Raw genomic sequence first — 18,693 nt, forward strand, 5'->3', positions numbered from 1 at the left:
TTTATGTGTGATGGAAAGATTAGATGATATTCCATAAGACAAATTAGGGTCAAAAATCTGTGCCTGACTCAACAACAAAAAATCAAACAACCCAATCAAAAAATGGGCAGGGGATATGAACAGACATTTCTCCAAAGAAGATGTACAGATGGCCAATAGGCACACGAAAAGATGCTCATCATCACTGATCATCAGGGAAATGCAAATCAAAACTACACTAAGATATCACCTTTCACCCGTTAGAATGGCTAAAATAACCAAAACAAAAAATAACAAATGTTGGAGAAGTTGTAGAGAAAAAGAAACTCTCATATACTGCTGGTGGGAATGCAAACTGGTGCAGCCACCATGGAAAACAGTATGGAGACTTCCCAAAAAATTAAAACCAGAAATACCATATGACCCAGCTATCCCCTACTAGGTATCTATCCAAAGAACTTGAAATCAGCAATTCAAAAAGACCCACGCACTCCTATGTTCATTGTAGCATTATTCACAATAGCCAAGACTCAGAAGCAACCTAAGTGCCCATTGACTGATGACTGGATAAAGAAGATATGGTGTATATATATATATATATATATATATACACAATGGAATACTACTCAGCCATAAAAAAGGATAAAATCATCCCATTCACAACAACATGGATGGAGCTTGAGGGTATTATGTTAAGCAAAATAAGCCAGATGGAGAAAGAAAAACTCCATATGACTCCCCTCATACGTGGAAGATAAACAAACACATGGACAAAGAGAATAGATTAGTGGCTACCAGGAGAAAGTGGGGTGGTGGGTGGGGACAAAGGGTGAAGTGGTGGACCTATGACTGACAAATAATAATGTACAACTGAAATTTCACAAGGTTGTAAACTATCGTAACCTCAATTTAAAAAAACTAAAAATATAAAAATAAAAATAAAAAATCTGTGCCTGTATTCCTTCCCAGAAATTGTCCCCAGACCCCAGCAAATCTGAAAGAACATGTTTAAGTTGCACTCAGTTCTGTCTGACAGATGCGGACAGGGCCTCAGAATGATACAACTAAGTCACAGAAACTGACCCATTTTCTGAATTCCCTGCAGTTTACAATTGTACCAGCAGAATTGACAACTGGTTCTTACTTCTCTATGATCCTCAAGATTAGCAATCAAGATTCAAGTGTATCAAGACTGCCCACAACATACTCTCCCTTTCCATAAGTTATGGATTCTAGAGTCTGCTGGAGTCTGACTGCCTGAGTTCAAATCCAAGTTTCCACCACTTATTTGCTCTTGTGACACCTTTGAGATGATTAAGGAATCTGAATATGGATTGGGTATTACTAGATAATAATTAAAGAATTATTGGTTATTTTGTTAGACATGATATTGGCATGACAGTTACTCTTTTTGAAAAATGTCTTTACCCATAGAGAAGAAATGTTGATGTTTTGGATTTGCTTTAAAATATTCTAGTTTTTTAAAAAATGGGGGAAGAGAGGAGAGCAGGTGAAACAAGTAATAATAACAAGTAATAAGCAAGTGAAATATGGTAATAATTGTTTAAGGAGGATGACAGATACATTATATGTGATATGATTGATTCTACCACGCTCTGTATCTTTGGGTAAGTTTGGGAATTCTCAAAATAAAAAATTGTAAAATAAAAAAGAACAAAAATTTATTTAAAAGATTACCCATGTAGGGGATCAGAATTGCCCACCCCAAAACGTGTCTCTTTGGCTTCATGATTTTTAGGGACAGGAGACTCTGAAAGAAACTTTGATCTTCTCCCTAACCACCTAAAAGAATTTAGGATAGAAGGCCTGCCCCCAGGACAAGCCATCACCATAGACAACTCTGGGTATCAGTAGTCTGGGAGCATCCTTACTAAGCCCATTCTATCAAAGTTCTGTCTCTTGGGTCACATTGTCTATAGATGGCACAGCAAGCATTTATTTACCAAACATTTGCATTTCCATCCCCATGTAAATTGTCTTCCTCCACTTTGAATTTCCAAACCGCTATCCCCAACATCTTTCTTTGTCTTTAGCTGACGATGGTATTTAAGGTGGTAGCATCAGCCATTTTGGCGAATTATTCAGTTTTTCTGGGTTTCTCCCATGTATACATGTTATTAAACTTCGATTTTCTCCTGTTATACTGTTTCATGTCAATTCTTAGACCACTCAGAAGGACCTAGAGGGTAGAGGAACTATCTTCCTCCCCTATACCCACAATGACTCCATTCTTAAAATTCACTCTATAAATCGCACTCTTTTTTATGTGAACCTAAGCTCCTGAAGAATGCATCCCTCTAGTGATTTCTAAATGCTGCTGATCATTAGAATCATCTGGAAATTTATATTTATGTAAATTGTATAAGTTTCTATTTCATAATCCAGATTTATTGAAACAGACTCTGAGACTAAAGTCTGGGGATCGTGGTCTTAAAAATATCTCCCGGCTAATTCTAATGACATCCCCTGGGTTTAAGAAGCACTGCATCTTTTAAACTTGCCCAATATTTGTTGAATCTGCATTCTGTCCAGAGACCCGGGGCCTCACATCTCTGACAACCACCCAGCTCTTCCAGGATAGATTACTAGCTACCCTTTTTCCTCTGGAGCTTAATTCTAACCTTCTCAGAAACATTTTTCCCTCTACAAAGGTTTTATCTTGGAGCAATTCCCTGGTAATTCCAAACCGGAGGCAAGTAGCACTCTCATTATCATAATCACTTCATCAGTCTACATTTTAATGGAGGCATAGTCTCAAATCCCTTTCAAAAAATGAATCAGAGAGTGGGTTTTAAAACAAACAAGTTAGCACTACTTTAAAACCCATTTCCAGTCATTCTTACATCCTTAGTACAAATCCGTTAAAACTTCAGAAGTCATTAAGGAGCGGCCCTGAAGGTTTTTTGATTGTCAGGAAGTGTTATTGAGATGGATTTGTTGAAGAGATGCTTTATACCATTTCACACTCCTGTCAAAGTTTTATTAGATTCTAAACTGAAGATAAATACTTTATTTTTAACCATAACTATCTGAAGCTCTAAGAGGGAAAACGAGAAAGTCAAATTGTCCTAAACTTTCATATAGAAATGGAATTGCATACTTTCAAGTGGAACTGGCTGTAACGCAAATGAAAAAGGACGTCTGCAGTAATGAACAGCAGCCTCAACTAAAATGGGGACGATTATGCATGTAGAAAGAGCTAACCTTCCCCACTGATTGCTTGATTTAATTTCTTTATTAATACAGCTCCCTCTCATTCACTCTGTCAAAAAAAATCCTTTTCTTATTAATTCCTTTAATATGCTCACAAACCTTGACAGGCAGGCTACTTGAGAAACAATTCATAAATTCTCCGAGCTGGAAAGAGCCATGGGGATTATCTAGTCCAAACTTCCCTTGGATACAAGAATCTTTTCTCTGGTGTCATTGACAAAGAGAAGCTCAACCAAATTCTGCCTCAAAGCTTTCAAGGAAATAACAAGGAACGACATTTATAGGGCACTTTGCAGATAACAAAGCACCTTCAATCATATGGTTTCACTTAAATTATATTGTAGATGATAACATGGAGATTTTGAGAGATTAAATGACTTGCTATGATGACACAGCTAACCAATGGCTGAGCAAAGACTTGAATTAAGTCTTTGGACTACAAATCTGTATTTCTTCTCCCTGCTGCCTCCCTGGCAAGGGTCAAGTGAGCTTCTATTCTTTGCAAGGCATTTCACTACTTTGTTGGACAGATGTGATCATGAAAAAATTTTAAAGGGGCAAAATCTATCTCCCCATGACTTTTTAAATTTTAACAGAACCTTAAATAATGCTTACTTCCCGAAAGGCACTATGTGAAGTACTCTCCAAATATTGAAGCCAGGTCCCTGAGAGTTACTGAAGATATTCAATAAGAACATGATTAGCTTTTGACCTTGTTCCCAACACAGACATAGATGAATCTTGTCAGTTTGCTGTTTTCTTGTTTAACTTGAGGGGTGACTCGGGTCTCGAGGATTGGCGAGTTTGTTTTGCAGAAGAAAGAGAATGCATCTGGGGAGGTTGTGATCACCCAGTGGACGGCCCCAAGGTGGCCTTCACAGATTGCCCAGGGGCTTATCAGGAGTGACCCCTTTGTTTCTCTGAAGCTCCTCCTGCCAAGCCCCTCAGCTTTATAAAACCTCCTGTTTTCTGCTCTTGTTAAGGCGGATTTGAACGAACCCATGCTCCCACCTTCTCATCTTGGCCAACTCAAATGGGGTCTTTCTCCATCTCCAAGCACCGATGTCTCAGTGTTTGGCTTACTGCACATGGGGCACATGAATTTGAGATTAAGAGATTTGGTATCAATATTAACTCATTTAATTTTCATACCAATCACATGAAATGGTTACTATTATTATCACCACTTTACAGATGAGAAAACCAAAGTTGCAAGTAAATGGCAGAACTAGAATCTAAGCCAAACTAAATTAGTCTGTCTCCTGAGTCCAGACCCCATCCTCTCTCTCACTTCTATCATGGGGACATCATTCTGGTCTTTGAATCAACATAGAAGAAAACTACTTCTTTGGTCACATAATAGCCATGCAAATATTTAAAGATAGCTATCAAACTCCCTCCCCGAGACCCGTATCAGTCAGGGTTCTATCAGAGAAACTGAATGATATATAAAGATTTTTCTTTTATTTTATTTTTTATTTTTCCTTTTTCTCCCAAAGCCCCCTGGTACATAGTTATGTATGTTTAGTTGTGGGTCCCTCTAGTTGTGGCATGTGGGATGCCTCCCCACCATGGCTTGACAAGCAGTACCAAGTCCGCACCCAGGATTCAAACTAGCGAAATCTGAGGCTGCAAAGCAGAATGTGGGAACTTAACCACTTGGCCACGGGGTCGGCCCCGAATGCTACGTAGAATAAGAGATTTATTATAAGCGTTTGACTTTCCACAATTGTAGGAGTTAAATAGTCTCTGTAATTCTTGTGCCTGATGCTAGAAGTCATATACTCAAGGGTTGAGATTTGATAAAATTAATAATTTTTATTGTTTTATCAAGGATATTCTTAAGTAAAACTGGCTTTTTAAAAGAAACTGCAAGAGTATGGCAGTGAAAGATACATTTACCACTAGTTGAGTTTGGTGCCACTGCTTTGATTCATGCTAAGGAGCCAGAAATTTACCCACTACTGCTTCTGAACTATGAGTGCAAATATCAACACAGCAAAAGAAGTAAAATGGCATCTTAGTATTATTACGAAAATAGCCTTGAATTTACAGATCCCCTGAAATGGATTCAGGGATGCCCAGGGATCCGTGGACAACACTTTAAGAACCAATACTCTCTAGTATATCAAGAAAGTTCTGGAATTTCAACTTAATTTAGAGTAGGCTATCCTGGGAACAAGGTTCAAGTCAACCAACCAAGAACCACACACACACACACACACACACACACACAAACCCCCTGCACATACACAATCTTTCTTAAGACTAAAAACCTCCACTGCCCACACGTAATTCAACCAGGATAGCACACAGAATCCTGATTCTGAAACAAAAGGAACTTCAAGCATGGCTCTGTTGTAAGTTACTGTGTCTTTCCTCAGTGTAGACACAAAGATATGTTGAAGCGAAAGAGTATCACACGTTGTAGAGGAAGAGTTATAATAAGATTAATAACCTCTATTCCCATTAGAAGACAAAACCATTCCATGGTCCCTTGAGAAGTTTGTCCCAATAGCCTCACCATATTCTTATTGGTTTCAGTCCATCATTCCAGCTAGCAAGACGATTTTTAATTTTGACTCAGCCACTGATACTTTGTGCCAGGAGACTTAGAAATCCTGAATTACAGATTAGGGGCACTGCTTGGGCATTTTCCATGTGACAATCCTTTCTTTATCTGAAGAGAAATGGGTTCAATTAACTGGTACTTGTATTTTGACATCGTGGTCCCACAAGACCTTAACCATTTCATGCCAAAAACTAATTTAATCAAAGTATCAAGAATGAAATTGAAGCAAAAACTGCTACCCAAAATATATCTCTTCTCTTTCAGAGATATTATGCATAGTTACTAGTAGTAATATTTTGATTAGTGATTATAGGAGGCCCATCTCACAATGTACCCAATAAAATCAGAAATTGGGTGTCATGACAATCAATCACTTATATTATAAAAGAGGAGCTGTGGTCATCTCACTTTTTGGAGGCAGTGACGATGTTGTGACTATAGATACTGACTATTGACAAAGCTCTCTTCTCCTACCATCTTGTAAGGTAGAGAGAGGGAGAGCTCAGTGTACACACTGGCCAAACTTGGAAAACACTTCACCAGCAGAGGACTGATAAACTGATTTGAGCAATATCTCACTATTACCTAAGAAGCTGTTAAGGAAAAAATGAAAGGGAATTGATTGAAAAAGATTTTAATTGATTTTGTCTTTTAAAGATCTGAAAAAAAGATATTTGCTCAATGCCTTATAAAATGACTAGTTTTATTATAAAGAGTCCGACTGCATTTTTTCATGTTTGACTGATGACAGCTTTTAAGCCTCACCCCTCCCTCTTTCCCTTCTGCCTCACATCTGATAAGAAAGCCCAGGTGCACCAAAGGGAAGATTGAAACCATGCCAATCCCTCTTCACGCACAGGAGCTCTCATGCTGGCCCAAGCCCCTAACCACAATAAAAACTCTGAGCCAGTCTCCTTTCCTTGCTCTCTCAAACTACTTTGTACCCACTTGGGAGGCCTGCCTTGTTCTCCCCAGAGACCTCAATTATGTAAGCAGTAAACCTAATCTCTGGAACCTATGAATGTAACAAGATCTCATTCCTATGATTCTGTCATGTTAAGTGGCACAGTTGACCTTAACAGAGGAGATTGTCTGGATGGAGCTAGTTTAATCACATGAGCCTTTAAAAGCAGAGAACTTTCTCAGGCTGTTGGCAGAAGTAGGTAGAAGAGAAGCCACAGGGGAAATCAGAGATTTGAAGCACAAAGGAGGTTCAACATTCCCTTGATGGCTTGAAGATGGAGAGAGCCACCCGAAAAGGAATGCAGGTAGCTTCTAGCAGCAGTGAGCGGTCCCCACCTGACAGCCAGCAAGGAAATAGGGACTTCAGACAGACAACTACAAGGAACTGGATCCTGCTGACAACCTGAATGAGCTTCCCTGAGGCTCCAGGTAAGAGCCCATTTTGGCCGACATCTTCTGAGACCATGAGCGGAGAATCCAGTCAAGCCAAGCTAGATTTCTGACCCACAGAATTGCGAACTAAGAAATAGGTCTTGTTTTAAACTGCTAAATTTGGGGTAATTTGTTATGCAGCAATGAAAAAAATACAATGTGCTAAGAGGTTAGTGGAGAGAGCTTACCAAAATTGAAAAATATACTCACACACTCAAAGAGGTTAAAAGCTAATAGGCAAGTATATGTATTAATAAAAAGAGAGCCATGACAAGTGTTATAATGACAGTCAAAAGAAACTGCCACAGAACGGTGATTCTCAACCAGGGGTGATTTTGCCCCCCAGGGGACATTTGGTAATATTTGAGACATTGTTGGCGGTCACAACTGGGGAATGCTACCGGCATCTAGTAGGAAGAGGCCAGGAATGCTGCTAAACCTCCTACACTGCACAGGATAGCCCCCTCTACCCCCACCCCCCCAACAACAACAAAGAATTGTCTGGCACGAAATGTCAATAATGCCAAGGTTAAGAAATCCTGTTCTAAGGATAGAGAGGAGAAAGCAAATCTCAGCTGAGGGATTTGGCCTAGCTTCTTAGGGCTAGTAATATTTGAGCTGGACTGTGAAGGCTAAGTAGAATTTTGACAGATAGGTATGCAGAGCATAAGAAACAACTCCCGGGATCCCAGCTTGGACTCTATGCACATAGGCAGAGCAGACCGTCTCATGGAGTTGACAGGTAGTAAATAGCCACTTCCCCATCCCCATCTCCAGGCCCAAATCCCAACATAGTTTTCCTTTTAGTTGATTCCAATTGCCACAACTTCCTAATGTGTCACTCAACCAAAACAAAATTAATTGAGGAACTAACATGCATGACATGAAGCTAGAATTTATGAAGGATGCTGTCCTTCATAATGAGAAAATAACAATGAGACATGATTTATGCCCTCAATGTGTTAACAATCTAATAGGAGAGACACATCTATCCACAATTAGGCAAATTTAATTTTATTGAAAGTAATTCTGTACTACTCCTTACACCAATCACTTAGCCCAAGGAAATTCTCCAAGGGTTCCTCAACATGTGTGAGATGTGCAGTCAAATTCCTGCATGCATTTAGTTAATTTGGTGTACTTCCCTCTCTTGAGATGCTCCACAGAGTCTGTCTTGCAAGGTGGTCACTCAGCACTCCCCATACTGAGATCATTCCCGTGCTTCCTGCTTATTGTGATAGTCCTCATTACCCACAAGGTTTATTACTACTTTTGCACACTCTTGGTAGTCAGGAACACAGGACTATTGGTAAGTTCAGAAAGGAGGAAAAATATAAAAAACCCAGTCTCATCTTTGGCACTGAATGTTTGTCAAAGCCATTGCAGGGCGAGAAATGAGTCCATGGCAAACAGCATTTTCCTTCTGGATATCCCTAAACAAGAACAGCTGGGCTGAGATTGCCTTTTCAGAGTTCACGAGGGACTTTTACAGCTGTCACATCTAGGCGAGTCTTAAAAACCATTTCTCAAAGCCAGACTGATTTAAAGCAAGCATCTGGTGACAAATGTTGAAAGAATAACAAAACCCTCTGTATCTGGGTTTCTTGACCTTCGTGATTATTAATGTTCGCTTTCTCTTCTCTCCTCCCCTCCCCAAATCTCAAAACCACACCACTGGACTTTACTTAATGCACACAGCTGGAGACAAGTGAAATAGAATAGATTTCCATGCTTCTCTGAAGGACAAAAATCAACCTGTTAAAAAGTTAACACATCAATTGACAAAAGAATGCAGGCAGCAGATTTGCTCAACTCTCAGTTGGACAGTGGTTACTTTTTTTTTTTTTTTAAAGATTTTATTTTTTCCTTTTTCTCCCCAAAGCCCCCCGGTACATAGTTGTGTATTCTTCGTTGTGGGTTCCTCTAGTTGTGGCATGTGGGACGCTGCCTCAGCGTGGTCTGACGAGCAGTGCCATGTCCGCGACCAGGATTCGAACCGACGAAACACTGGGCCGCCTGCAGCAGAGCGCGCGAACTTAACCACTCGGCCACGGGGCCAGCCCCACAGTGGTTACTTTTTAATTGAACCAAAACTTGAGTACTCTTCACTAAATCTCTTTATGATTAATTCTCTGTCAGCCAAGTAGATTATTTTCATAAATTTAAAAGAGTACAGAACTTCCTTCACAGACAAGGAAGATTCCTTTTTCAATCTCATTTTGCTCTGTGGAGCTGCCTAGAGAGAAAGCCACATGGTTCCCAGAGCCTGTGAAAACTCTCCGTTCATGGCTTGGATAGAACTGACCAGTTCGTGAGTCTATATCATTTGACTGATTAACTCAACTTTACAGGAGTAGCAAAAAGGGACTGACCATGTACTGAGAGGAGGTAAGGAGAACAGAAGTGGGGCACGGCTTTGAAATCTGTCTTAGTCATACAGAATTCTAAGACCTCCAGTCATTAAGTGGGATCTATTCACTTCAGGAACGATTCTTAATGTTCCCTGGATTAACTCAACAAGTAAGGCCAAGATTACAGTTTATCACTACCCTTCCTAATACAAGTTCAGAAAACACTCAGGTCCTAAAGCCAAGCTTATTTATTAAGGATGCAGAGAAAGGAAAGAAGTTGTGGTACTAACTGTCCATCCATCGAATGGACGACCCTTTGTCCCAAGACAAAATCACCTCATGGCCTGTGCTGAGACAGATGTAACTAGCAATTGATGCAATATTAGTGACTCTTGACCCTTTACTTGACCCCGGCTGGGCCCCCCAGTAGCAAGGGAAGCCAAGGAGTTGAGCTGAGCCTCAATGCAGCATCCGCAAAAGTAGAATGTATGCTGCCTTGATTCCAGCATGTACCTCAGATTGTAGCCTTTCTCCTACATATCTGTCGTTAAAAACAGAGTTCTGCCCCTCACTCCCCCATCTTCTATGGGCAACCACTTCCTCCTCCACACACAACACACACAGACACACACACACTCAGGTTAATAGACAAGAAACAGGGAATTATTTCCTATTGTTTTGACTACTTTGTCTTAGTATTAAAAAAATGGGTTAATTTTTTAAGTAGGAGGAAAAAGGAAGGGGGGGAGGAGGAGGAAGAAAATAACGAAGAGGACAGGGAGAAAGAAAAGAAGAAGGAAGAGACGGCAGAAGGAGGAAGCGGAGGAAGAAGCAATAGAAAGAGGAGGAAGAAAAGGAGAAAACGGAGAAAGCACCACTGATAAGTATAAGATTTTGTCTAATTCTATTCTGCTTTATTCAACAAATATTTGTAGAGCAACTTCTATATCAAGGCACTGTTCAAAGTACTGGGGACAGAGCCAACAAAATAAAGTCTCCACCCTCAGGGAATTTCTATTCTAACGGGAAGGTAGTTAATAAATTTTTTAAATCAAGCTATAATTTACTATCAGGAGGGGATAAGTTTTATAAAAACACAAACAGGGTACGGAGATTGAGTGTAAGTGTTAAGCTCAGAGAGGGGGTTGCCTTACACAGGACGGTGAAAAAAAGCCTCTCTGAAGAGGCAACATTGCAGCAGAGCCATGAACGAGGTTCAGGAACCAGCCAGGAAGCTATATAGGGGAAGAACATTGCAGGCCCAGTGTCTGGGATAGGGGCCTTCTTGGGATAATTCTGAGGAACAGCAGAATCAGCAGGCTAAAGGGCAGTGATGGAGATTGTGGTGAGAAATGAGGTTGGAGAAGTAAGCAAGGACTAGAACAGGAAGGGCTTTGCAGCACGTGATTTAAAGATGTATTCCAGCTGTTGTGGGAAGCCATCACAGTAGTTTGAGCAGCAGAGTGTCAAGATCAAACTTAATGTTTTAGAAGGGTTATTTTGACTGCTGTGTGGACAAGTTGTGTATGGTGGCAAGTTGGAAGCAGGGAAACTAATTAGGAGGCTATTGTGGTAGTAGAGGAGTGGGCAAGGGTGGACAAGGACTAGGGTGGACAAGAGCAGCAGCATACAAAATGATAAAACGTCAAATCTAAGAATGACTCCAAAGTATTTGGCCTGGTAAGTGGTCCTGCCACTTACTACTATAGGGACAGTGAAGGGATCGAGTTTGGAGGGAAAAAACTGTGAGTTCTTTTTGGAACACACGAGGTTTCAAATGCCCATTGGATTTCCAATAGATGTAGAGGCGACAGTTAGGTATACCAGTCTAGAGTTGAAGAGAGACATTGGAGCTGGAAATACAAATCTGAGTCATTTGCCAAGAAACAGGATTTAGAAGCATGGGTCTAGAATGTAAGCAGAGAAGGAAGAGCAAAGGTCTAAGAATCCAGTCCTGGATGCTCCATCATTTGGAGCAAACTAAAGAGGAGCCAAGAAAGTAGATTGAGAGGAGTCAACGTAGTGTTCTGGAAGCCAAGTGAAGAAGAGAATTGCTAAAGAAGGGTATGATCGAGTGGGTCAAATGCTGTTAAAGAGAAAAGGGTAGGACTTGGAATTGACCATGTGTTTAGATATGGTAGTCATTGAGTTGGGTCTTGACTTGTGTTTTTTCAGTGGAGTGGTGATGCACAAGAGCCTGATTTGAGAGAGTTCAAAAGAGAATGAGAGGAAAGTGTAAACAATTAGTATAGACAAATCTTCTGAGATTTACTATAAACGAGAGCAAAGAAATTGGGCAATAGTTAAAGAGGAAGGTAGAGTGAAAAGAAGCTTTTTCTCTTATGAAAATTACAGTGCATTTGTATGTTGATGGAAAGATCCAGTAGAGAGGGAAAAAGTGATGATACAGAAGAGAGGAGAAATTTTCGAAACAAAATCCTTAGTAGGACAACAAGATTAGGCTTCTAGTGTAAGAGTGGGGTTGACTTTAATCAGCAGCCTACAGGCATCCAGAGATGGAGAGAAGCAAGGTATCTGGGCACAAATCCAGACAGGTTAGAAGATCCGATATGGGAAGATATGGAAGTTCTCATCTGATTGCTCCTTTTTTTCTCAGTGAAATAAAATGTGCAGGTTGAGGAAAGAGGGCTGGTGTTTTGAAGGGAGGAGAGATGTGAGACAGAGAGTGAGCAGACTACAGAAATGTAGTGAGATTGCTGGGCAGCCTACTAGAAGTTTGTGAGCACCGATGTAGCCAACAGTACAAACCCAAATTCCATTTTCCATGACCTTCATGATTGTCTCCCTAGGGTGAAATAACATTATTTTTAAAGAAATCCTATTAAAAGAAAGAAAAACAGGAGTTTTTTATTCTCCAAATTTATGAATATTTCTACAGCATTTATTGCTAAGAATTGAACCCAAACTCTGAAGTAAGGACTACATGTACTGAATTATTAGAAAACTATATATTTCATGAGAACAGAAATTTTCATTTTGCTCATTGTTGTTTTCCCAGTGCCAGCACCTTGTTGGTAAATATTGAAAATACAGTCATTGAATGAATGAATGATTATAGTACATGTGCCGTGTGAATACTCTACAGGCATCTCTCTCTGCAATGATCCATGCACGCTATACAGACAACTATCTAACAGTCTGTAATAACAGGCTGGCCCAAAAGGCTTAGTGGAGATTTAAACTTTAATAACTTTAGAATTATAAATGCTACAAGCCTCTAAAAAACATCATTAGACAGTTAAATTACTTATATTTTTTTATGTGTTTATATAGTTTTGTGAATTTTGAAAGATAAATGTTTGATTTTAATGTTTTGTTTCAGTCAATGTTTGTCACCTTGATAGAGCCTGCAAAAATTAACCACTTATTATTTAAAACTCACAAATCTCAACAAGTATATAAAAAATATAAATAATTCAACTATCAGATTATGTTTTCGTAATTTCATAGCATTTACCCTTTTGAAGTTCTTAAAGTTTAAAACGGCACTAAGATTTTTGCGACACCCCGTATATACGAGCCATAGAGAGTGGTACGATGGAGCCTATCAGTCCTGGTTCTTCCTGGAGAACATGAGAGGAGTCCCTCTGGTCCAGCCCAGACCCTCTGCTTCCATGGGCCTTGTGCTGGAGAGGGCCTCCTTCTGACCCCCTGGTACTAGTCAGAGATCGTGCTCGGCCTTTGCTTGATTCACTCCCAGCAAATCTTTGAGACCTTAGCCTTGAGGGCTGGACTCCAGTGGAGGCTGTATCCCAGTTTCTCTGAAGGATGGGCTGCCACTCAGTGACGCTGCCATTTTCCCTCTCTGCCCTTAGAGGTCTGGACCTGTCTGGAGGCTGCACTCTCCCCATGGGGTCAGCATAGGCCACTGGAAAGCGTCCTGCCCCTGTGGCTGAAATAGGAATCTAGGGCAGTGACATTTTCTTTGTAACAGCTCCAGGGCAACAACAAACCAGGGGAGAAGAGCATGGGCCCAGTGCCTATAGATTCCTGTATAGGTTGTGAAAGGAAGTCCAATTCACTAATTAAGTTCCTCTGTTGTAACAGAGAGCTTTGCCCAAGGCCAGTTAGGAACAAAGCTTGTAATTTAGCATTTTCACTGGAGAGTTTTATTGTTCCTTCTACTTCCTACAACTAAAATGCAGAGAACTGAGAGGAGAGCAAAGAGAAAGCAGATGAAGAGCACTAGTGGGAGGAGACATTCCCTGTGTCAGCAAAGAGTGAGAGAGCAACTCTGGGCAGATCAGCAGTGAAGAGGTGAGCACAGTGCCCAGGTCATCCCCCTACCTCCATCATGGGGGTTCCAGTTGAAGCAGCGGCACAATGGGACCCCCAACCCACATTTCCTGCATTCTGGGCCCCCTACCCATACAGATGGTTCTCACCTAGTAATAGAGTCATTTCATGGAAAATGCTGGGAACAATGGTCAGTACATAGAAATGTAGACCTCTTTTGTTGTTCTGTAAAGAATTTCATTGATTTATATTATTTATCCCTTTTAAAATTGAACATTTTGTATAAAATTCAGGATTCCTCACTTTATAAAATAATAATTTCTATATCTCGACTATTGTGAACATTGCTGCAGTGAAGATGGCCATGCAGGGATCTCTTTGAGATCCTGATTTCATTTCTTTTGGATAAGTAGCCAGAAGTAGAATAGCTGGATTTTATAGTAGTTTCATTTTTAATTTTTTGAGAATCCTCCATACTGTTTTCCATAGTGGCTGCACCATTTCACATTCCCACCAACAGTACCAAGGTTCACATTTCCCCACATCCTCAGCAACACTATTGCTTTTTAATAGTAGCCATCCTAACGGATGTGAGGTGATATCTCACTGTGGTTTTGATTTATGTTTCCCTGATGATTAGTGATGTTGATCACATTTTCATATACCTGTTAGCCATCTGTACGCATTCTTTGGAGAAATGTCTATCAAGTCCTTTGCCCATCTTTTAACCTAAATGTTAAATGAATGGATGAAGAAAATGTGGTATATACGTATAGTGGAATATTACTCAGCCTTTAAAAAGAAAGAAATCTTGCTATTTGCAACAACATGGATGGACCTGAAAAACATTGTACCAAATGAAATCCAGACACAGAAAGGCAAATACTCTATGATGTTACTTACATGTAGAATCTAAGAGAACCAAATTCATAGAAGCAGAGAGCAGAATGGTGGTTTCCAGGGCCTGGGGAGGAGGGGGAAAGGGGAGATGTTGATAAAAGGGTACAAAGTTTCTGTTATGCAAGATAAGTAAATTTGGGAGATCTACTACACAGCATAATCCCTATAGCTAACAATACTGTATTATATACTTAAAACTTGCTAAGAGGGTAGATCGTATGTTAAATGTTCTTACCACAAAATAATAATAATAATAAAGGGGGGAGGAGGAAACTGGAAGGTGATGGATACGTCTGTGGCCTTGATGGTAGGGATAGTTTCAGGAGTGTATACCCATCCCCGAGCTCATCAAATTATATACACTAAATATGTACAGCTTTTTACATGTCAAAATAATAAGAAGAATTTGATAACACATATCAATAATTGTTAGAAACAGCAGCCTATTTGTTTGGGGCAGGGCAGATGGCACACAGAATTGCTTTACTTATGTAATTTTCTCTCTAGATAGGAAAGTCACTTCAAATTGTATCCCCTGCTTTTGACATAAACAGTGAGAATTGCAATAGAAATAAAACATTTTTAAAAATAGTATCAGAAAATAAAAAGCTACCAAAATAATTACAAAGTATACTGTCTGAAAAACACATAAAATTGTGGTAAAGAGAAAAAATTCAATGTTTAAATAATTGGCATAAAGTAATGTTTTGTAACACTTTATAATTGAAATTTTGAGACATATAAAACCAAGAGAAAAATATAATGAAGAACCAAGAATCCATCACTCATTTTCAACATGTTGTTATCAAAAGATGGACATCCTGGTGTTCTCAATTTCTCCACTCTCTTTCTACCTACTACAGTTTTTTTCACTTTTTACATTTTTTACAAATTCCAGAAGTATATTATTTCATCCACAAATACCTCAGTGTATATCATTAAAGATTACAAACTCCTCTATTAAGATAACCAAAATGTCTTTATCCTTGACACGCATGAAAATAGCAATTATTTAATGTCAAAAATAGAGTCAGTGCTCAAACGTTTCCAACTGTCTCAGAAAGGCTTGGCTTTTACAGTTGGTGCATCTGAATCCAGATCTAAATAATCTATCCTTATTTAGTTTGGATATGTCACTTATTCTTTATCTTTTAGCTTATAAGTTCCTCTTCCTTCTTTTTTATTATTTTCATTTATTTGTTGAAGAAACTAGTTCATTTGTCTACAGAATTTCCCACATTCTATATTTGGTGTATTGCCATCAATTGATGTTGTTTAACACATTCCTCTACCTCTATAGTTCGTATAAAAGCAAAAATAGAATTAGAGGCTTTAGCAGAATCAGGTTCCAATTTGGCAAGGGTAATTTTTTCTTTCTTTCTTTTTTGTTTTTTTTGAGGAAGATTAGCCATGAGCTAACATCTGCCACCAATCCTCCTCTTTTTTGCTGAGGAAGCCTGGCTCTGAGCTAACATCTGTGCCCATCTTCCTCTCCTTTATACATGGGACGCCCACCACAGCATGGCTTGACAAGCAGTGCATAGGTCTGCATCCGGGATCTGAACCAGCAAACCCCGGGCCACTGAAGCAGAACGTGCGAACTTAACTACTGCGCCACTGGGCAGGTCCCAAGGATTTTTAATTTTTTAAAAATTTTAAAAATTTTAATTTTTTCTTAATGAACAGACCAAGGGAAGAATCCTCAAGTGGCCTGCATGGGGATCCTACCCATCATTTCACATGAGATGTAGTGTTTTTCTTTAATTCAGATCCTTTCCAACATGTGAACAAGGAAACAGCATTGCAGCTACTTCCCAATGAGGCTCTGCTCAGCAAGTGGCACCGGGGGTGCCACGGGGGAGGGGCACTCTTCAAATCTCCCCAGAGTTTGAGCATTCCCAAAAGTAACCTGCGATGAAATTTGGTGTAAACGAAGAAAAGGAAAGGTTGGAGATTACATGGTACCTGGAATTTCCTTGAAGCTGTTAATTCATACTTATTACATAATCATCAAATGGCATTTTATTAATTGTTGGCATGCTATTTCTCCAACTAAATTTGAAGCTCTCGTAGTAAGGAGACAGAGCCACGTTATTTTATTCTTAACCCCTGGACCCTCACAAAATTCCAGGCGCACATAAGAGCTCACTGAAGCTTGTCAGAATATTTGAATTATCTTAATAGTAACCACAAACCCATATTAGTCAATGCTAAATGGAAGAAGATGACATGGAGCCGTGTTGACAACTAGCTTACCCAGAGCACCACTGTGCCGTGCAGAGTTCATATAGGGTGTCCAAGGGGAGGGGAGGGGCTCTGCAACTCTTTTCAGATGTAGAATAATTGAAGGAAGAAAAGATGCTTAAATGGAGAAAAGGGGAATAATTAGAAGGAGATAATACTTACGTTCACATTCTGAAGGACCCTGTTCTAAACCACTCAAGATGCCCAAGAATGAGACAGCCTCACAAAGCCACAGCTGTCCTCACCAGGCTGGTGAGAGCAGAGTCTGGAGGACCCCTGCCAGAGGTGCTGTGAGTCAGGATGGGTGCCCTCTAAGGACGTGTCCAAGTGCGAGTGTCTGTGATTCAAGGTGAACAAACTCAGTATGTGCTCCACACCATGCCCTTCACAGAGTAAAGACCCACAGGATCCAAGCCACAGCAAAAGTACACACGATGGTGAAAGTGTGGATCACCCACTAAACAGTATTAATACAACGTCACTCATCAGCGAGAGAACCAGCCTCTTTTCTCAGGCAAAATTCTTTATCTCACCCAACGACGCAGAAACACTCTGGTCACACCCAAAGCTTGAGGTCTCATGCCTGGCTCGCACAGGCCCAGCTCACACCTGAGGATAGAGACCCCTCCTCTTGACTCCCCCCAGGGAACATGCCTCCAGACACTCCAAGGACTCCTTCCAAGTCTCCCTGTGGTTCAGTTTCCAAGGCGTCTGCTTCAAGCCCTGCCCTCTCTGCCAGCCTCCTGCCTTATTTCTAGTAACATTTGCTGAACTGGAACCTTTCCAGAGTCTACCAAAGGCACTGGATATGTGAATAGACTAGTTTTCAATTGCCACATAAACATGACAACCCCAAACCTAGTGGCTTAAAACATCTATTTATTGTCTCATAGATTCCACAGGTCAGAAGTCCAGGCGCAGCGGCGCTAAGCTCTCTGCTCAGGGTCTTGGAAGGCTGAAATCACCGTGTTGGCTGGGGCTGTGGACTCATCCGGGGCTCAGGATCCTCTCAGCTTCATTCAGGCTGTTGGCAGAATTCTGTTCATTACAGTTGTAGGACTGAGGTGTCACATTTTCTGGCTGGGTGTCATCTGGGGGCTGCCCTCAGGCCCCAGCCACACAGTCCCTCCACAGGCAGTTCACAACCATGGCTGTTTCCTTTCCTCCAGGCCAGCAGGAGAGGATCTGCTGGTACTTCTCATCACTTTTCAGGGCTCGCCTGATTAGGTGAGGCCCACCCAGGATAATAGGATAATCTCCCTTTTGCCATAAAGGGTAGCATAATCACCAGAGTGATGTGCATCATAGTCACAGGTCCTACCTACACTCAGGGGGAGGGGATGACACAGGGCATCTACATCAAGGGATGGGAATCTTGGGGGTGCCATCTTAGAATTAATTCTACCTACCACAGTGAGTACATCTAAAATGCACTGTGTTTAATTTTCTTTAAACATTTTCTCATATATTTTCTCATTTTAACAAGTTAATTAAAATTATAACATGAGAACTATAAATCTCCTTAAAGGCAAAGGCAGAAGTTCAGAACCTCCAGTCTGTACTTTCCTCCCTCCTTTCCATAAGGCCAACGGCAGCTTATTTGCCACACAAAACTGCATGTGACTGCAGATCCCACTGACCGAAGTGGCACCCAGCATTTCTGTTGCTTGTTCAGTGTATTGCAGAGTTAAACTGGTAACCTCACTCACGGAACGATATACTAACTCTGGAGCGGGCAGGGAGCACAGGGAGAGAACAGCT

This window comes from Equus quagga, chromosome 2, assembly GCF_021613505.1.
Source record: "Equus quagga isolate Etosha38 chromosome 2, UCLA_HA_Equagga_1.0, whole genome shotgun sequence".
NCBI classification, from domain to species: Eukaryota; Metazoa; Chordata; class Mammalia; order Perissodactyla; family Equidae; genus Equus; species Equus quagga.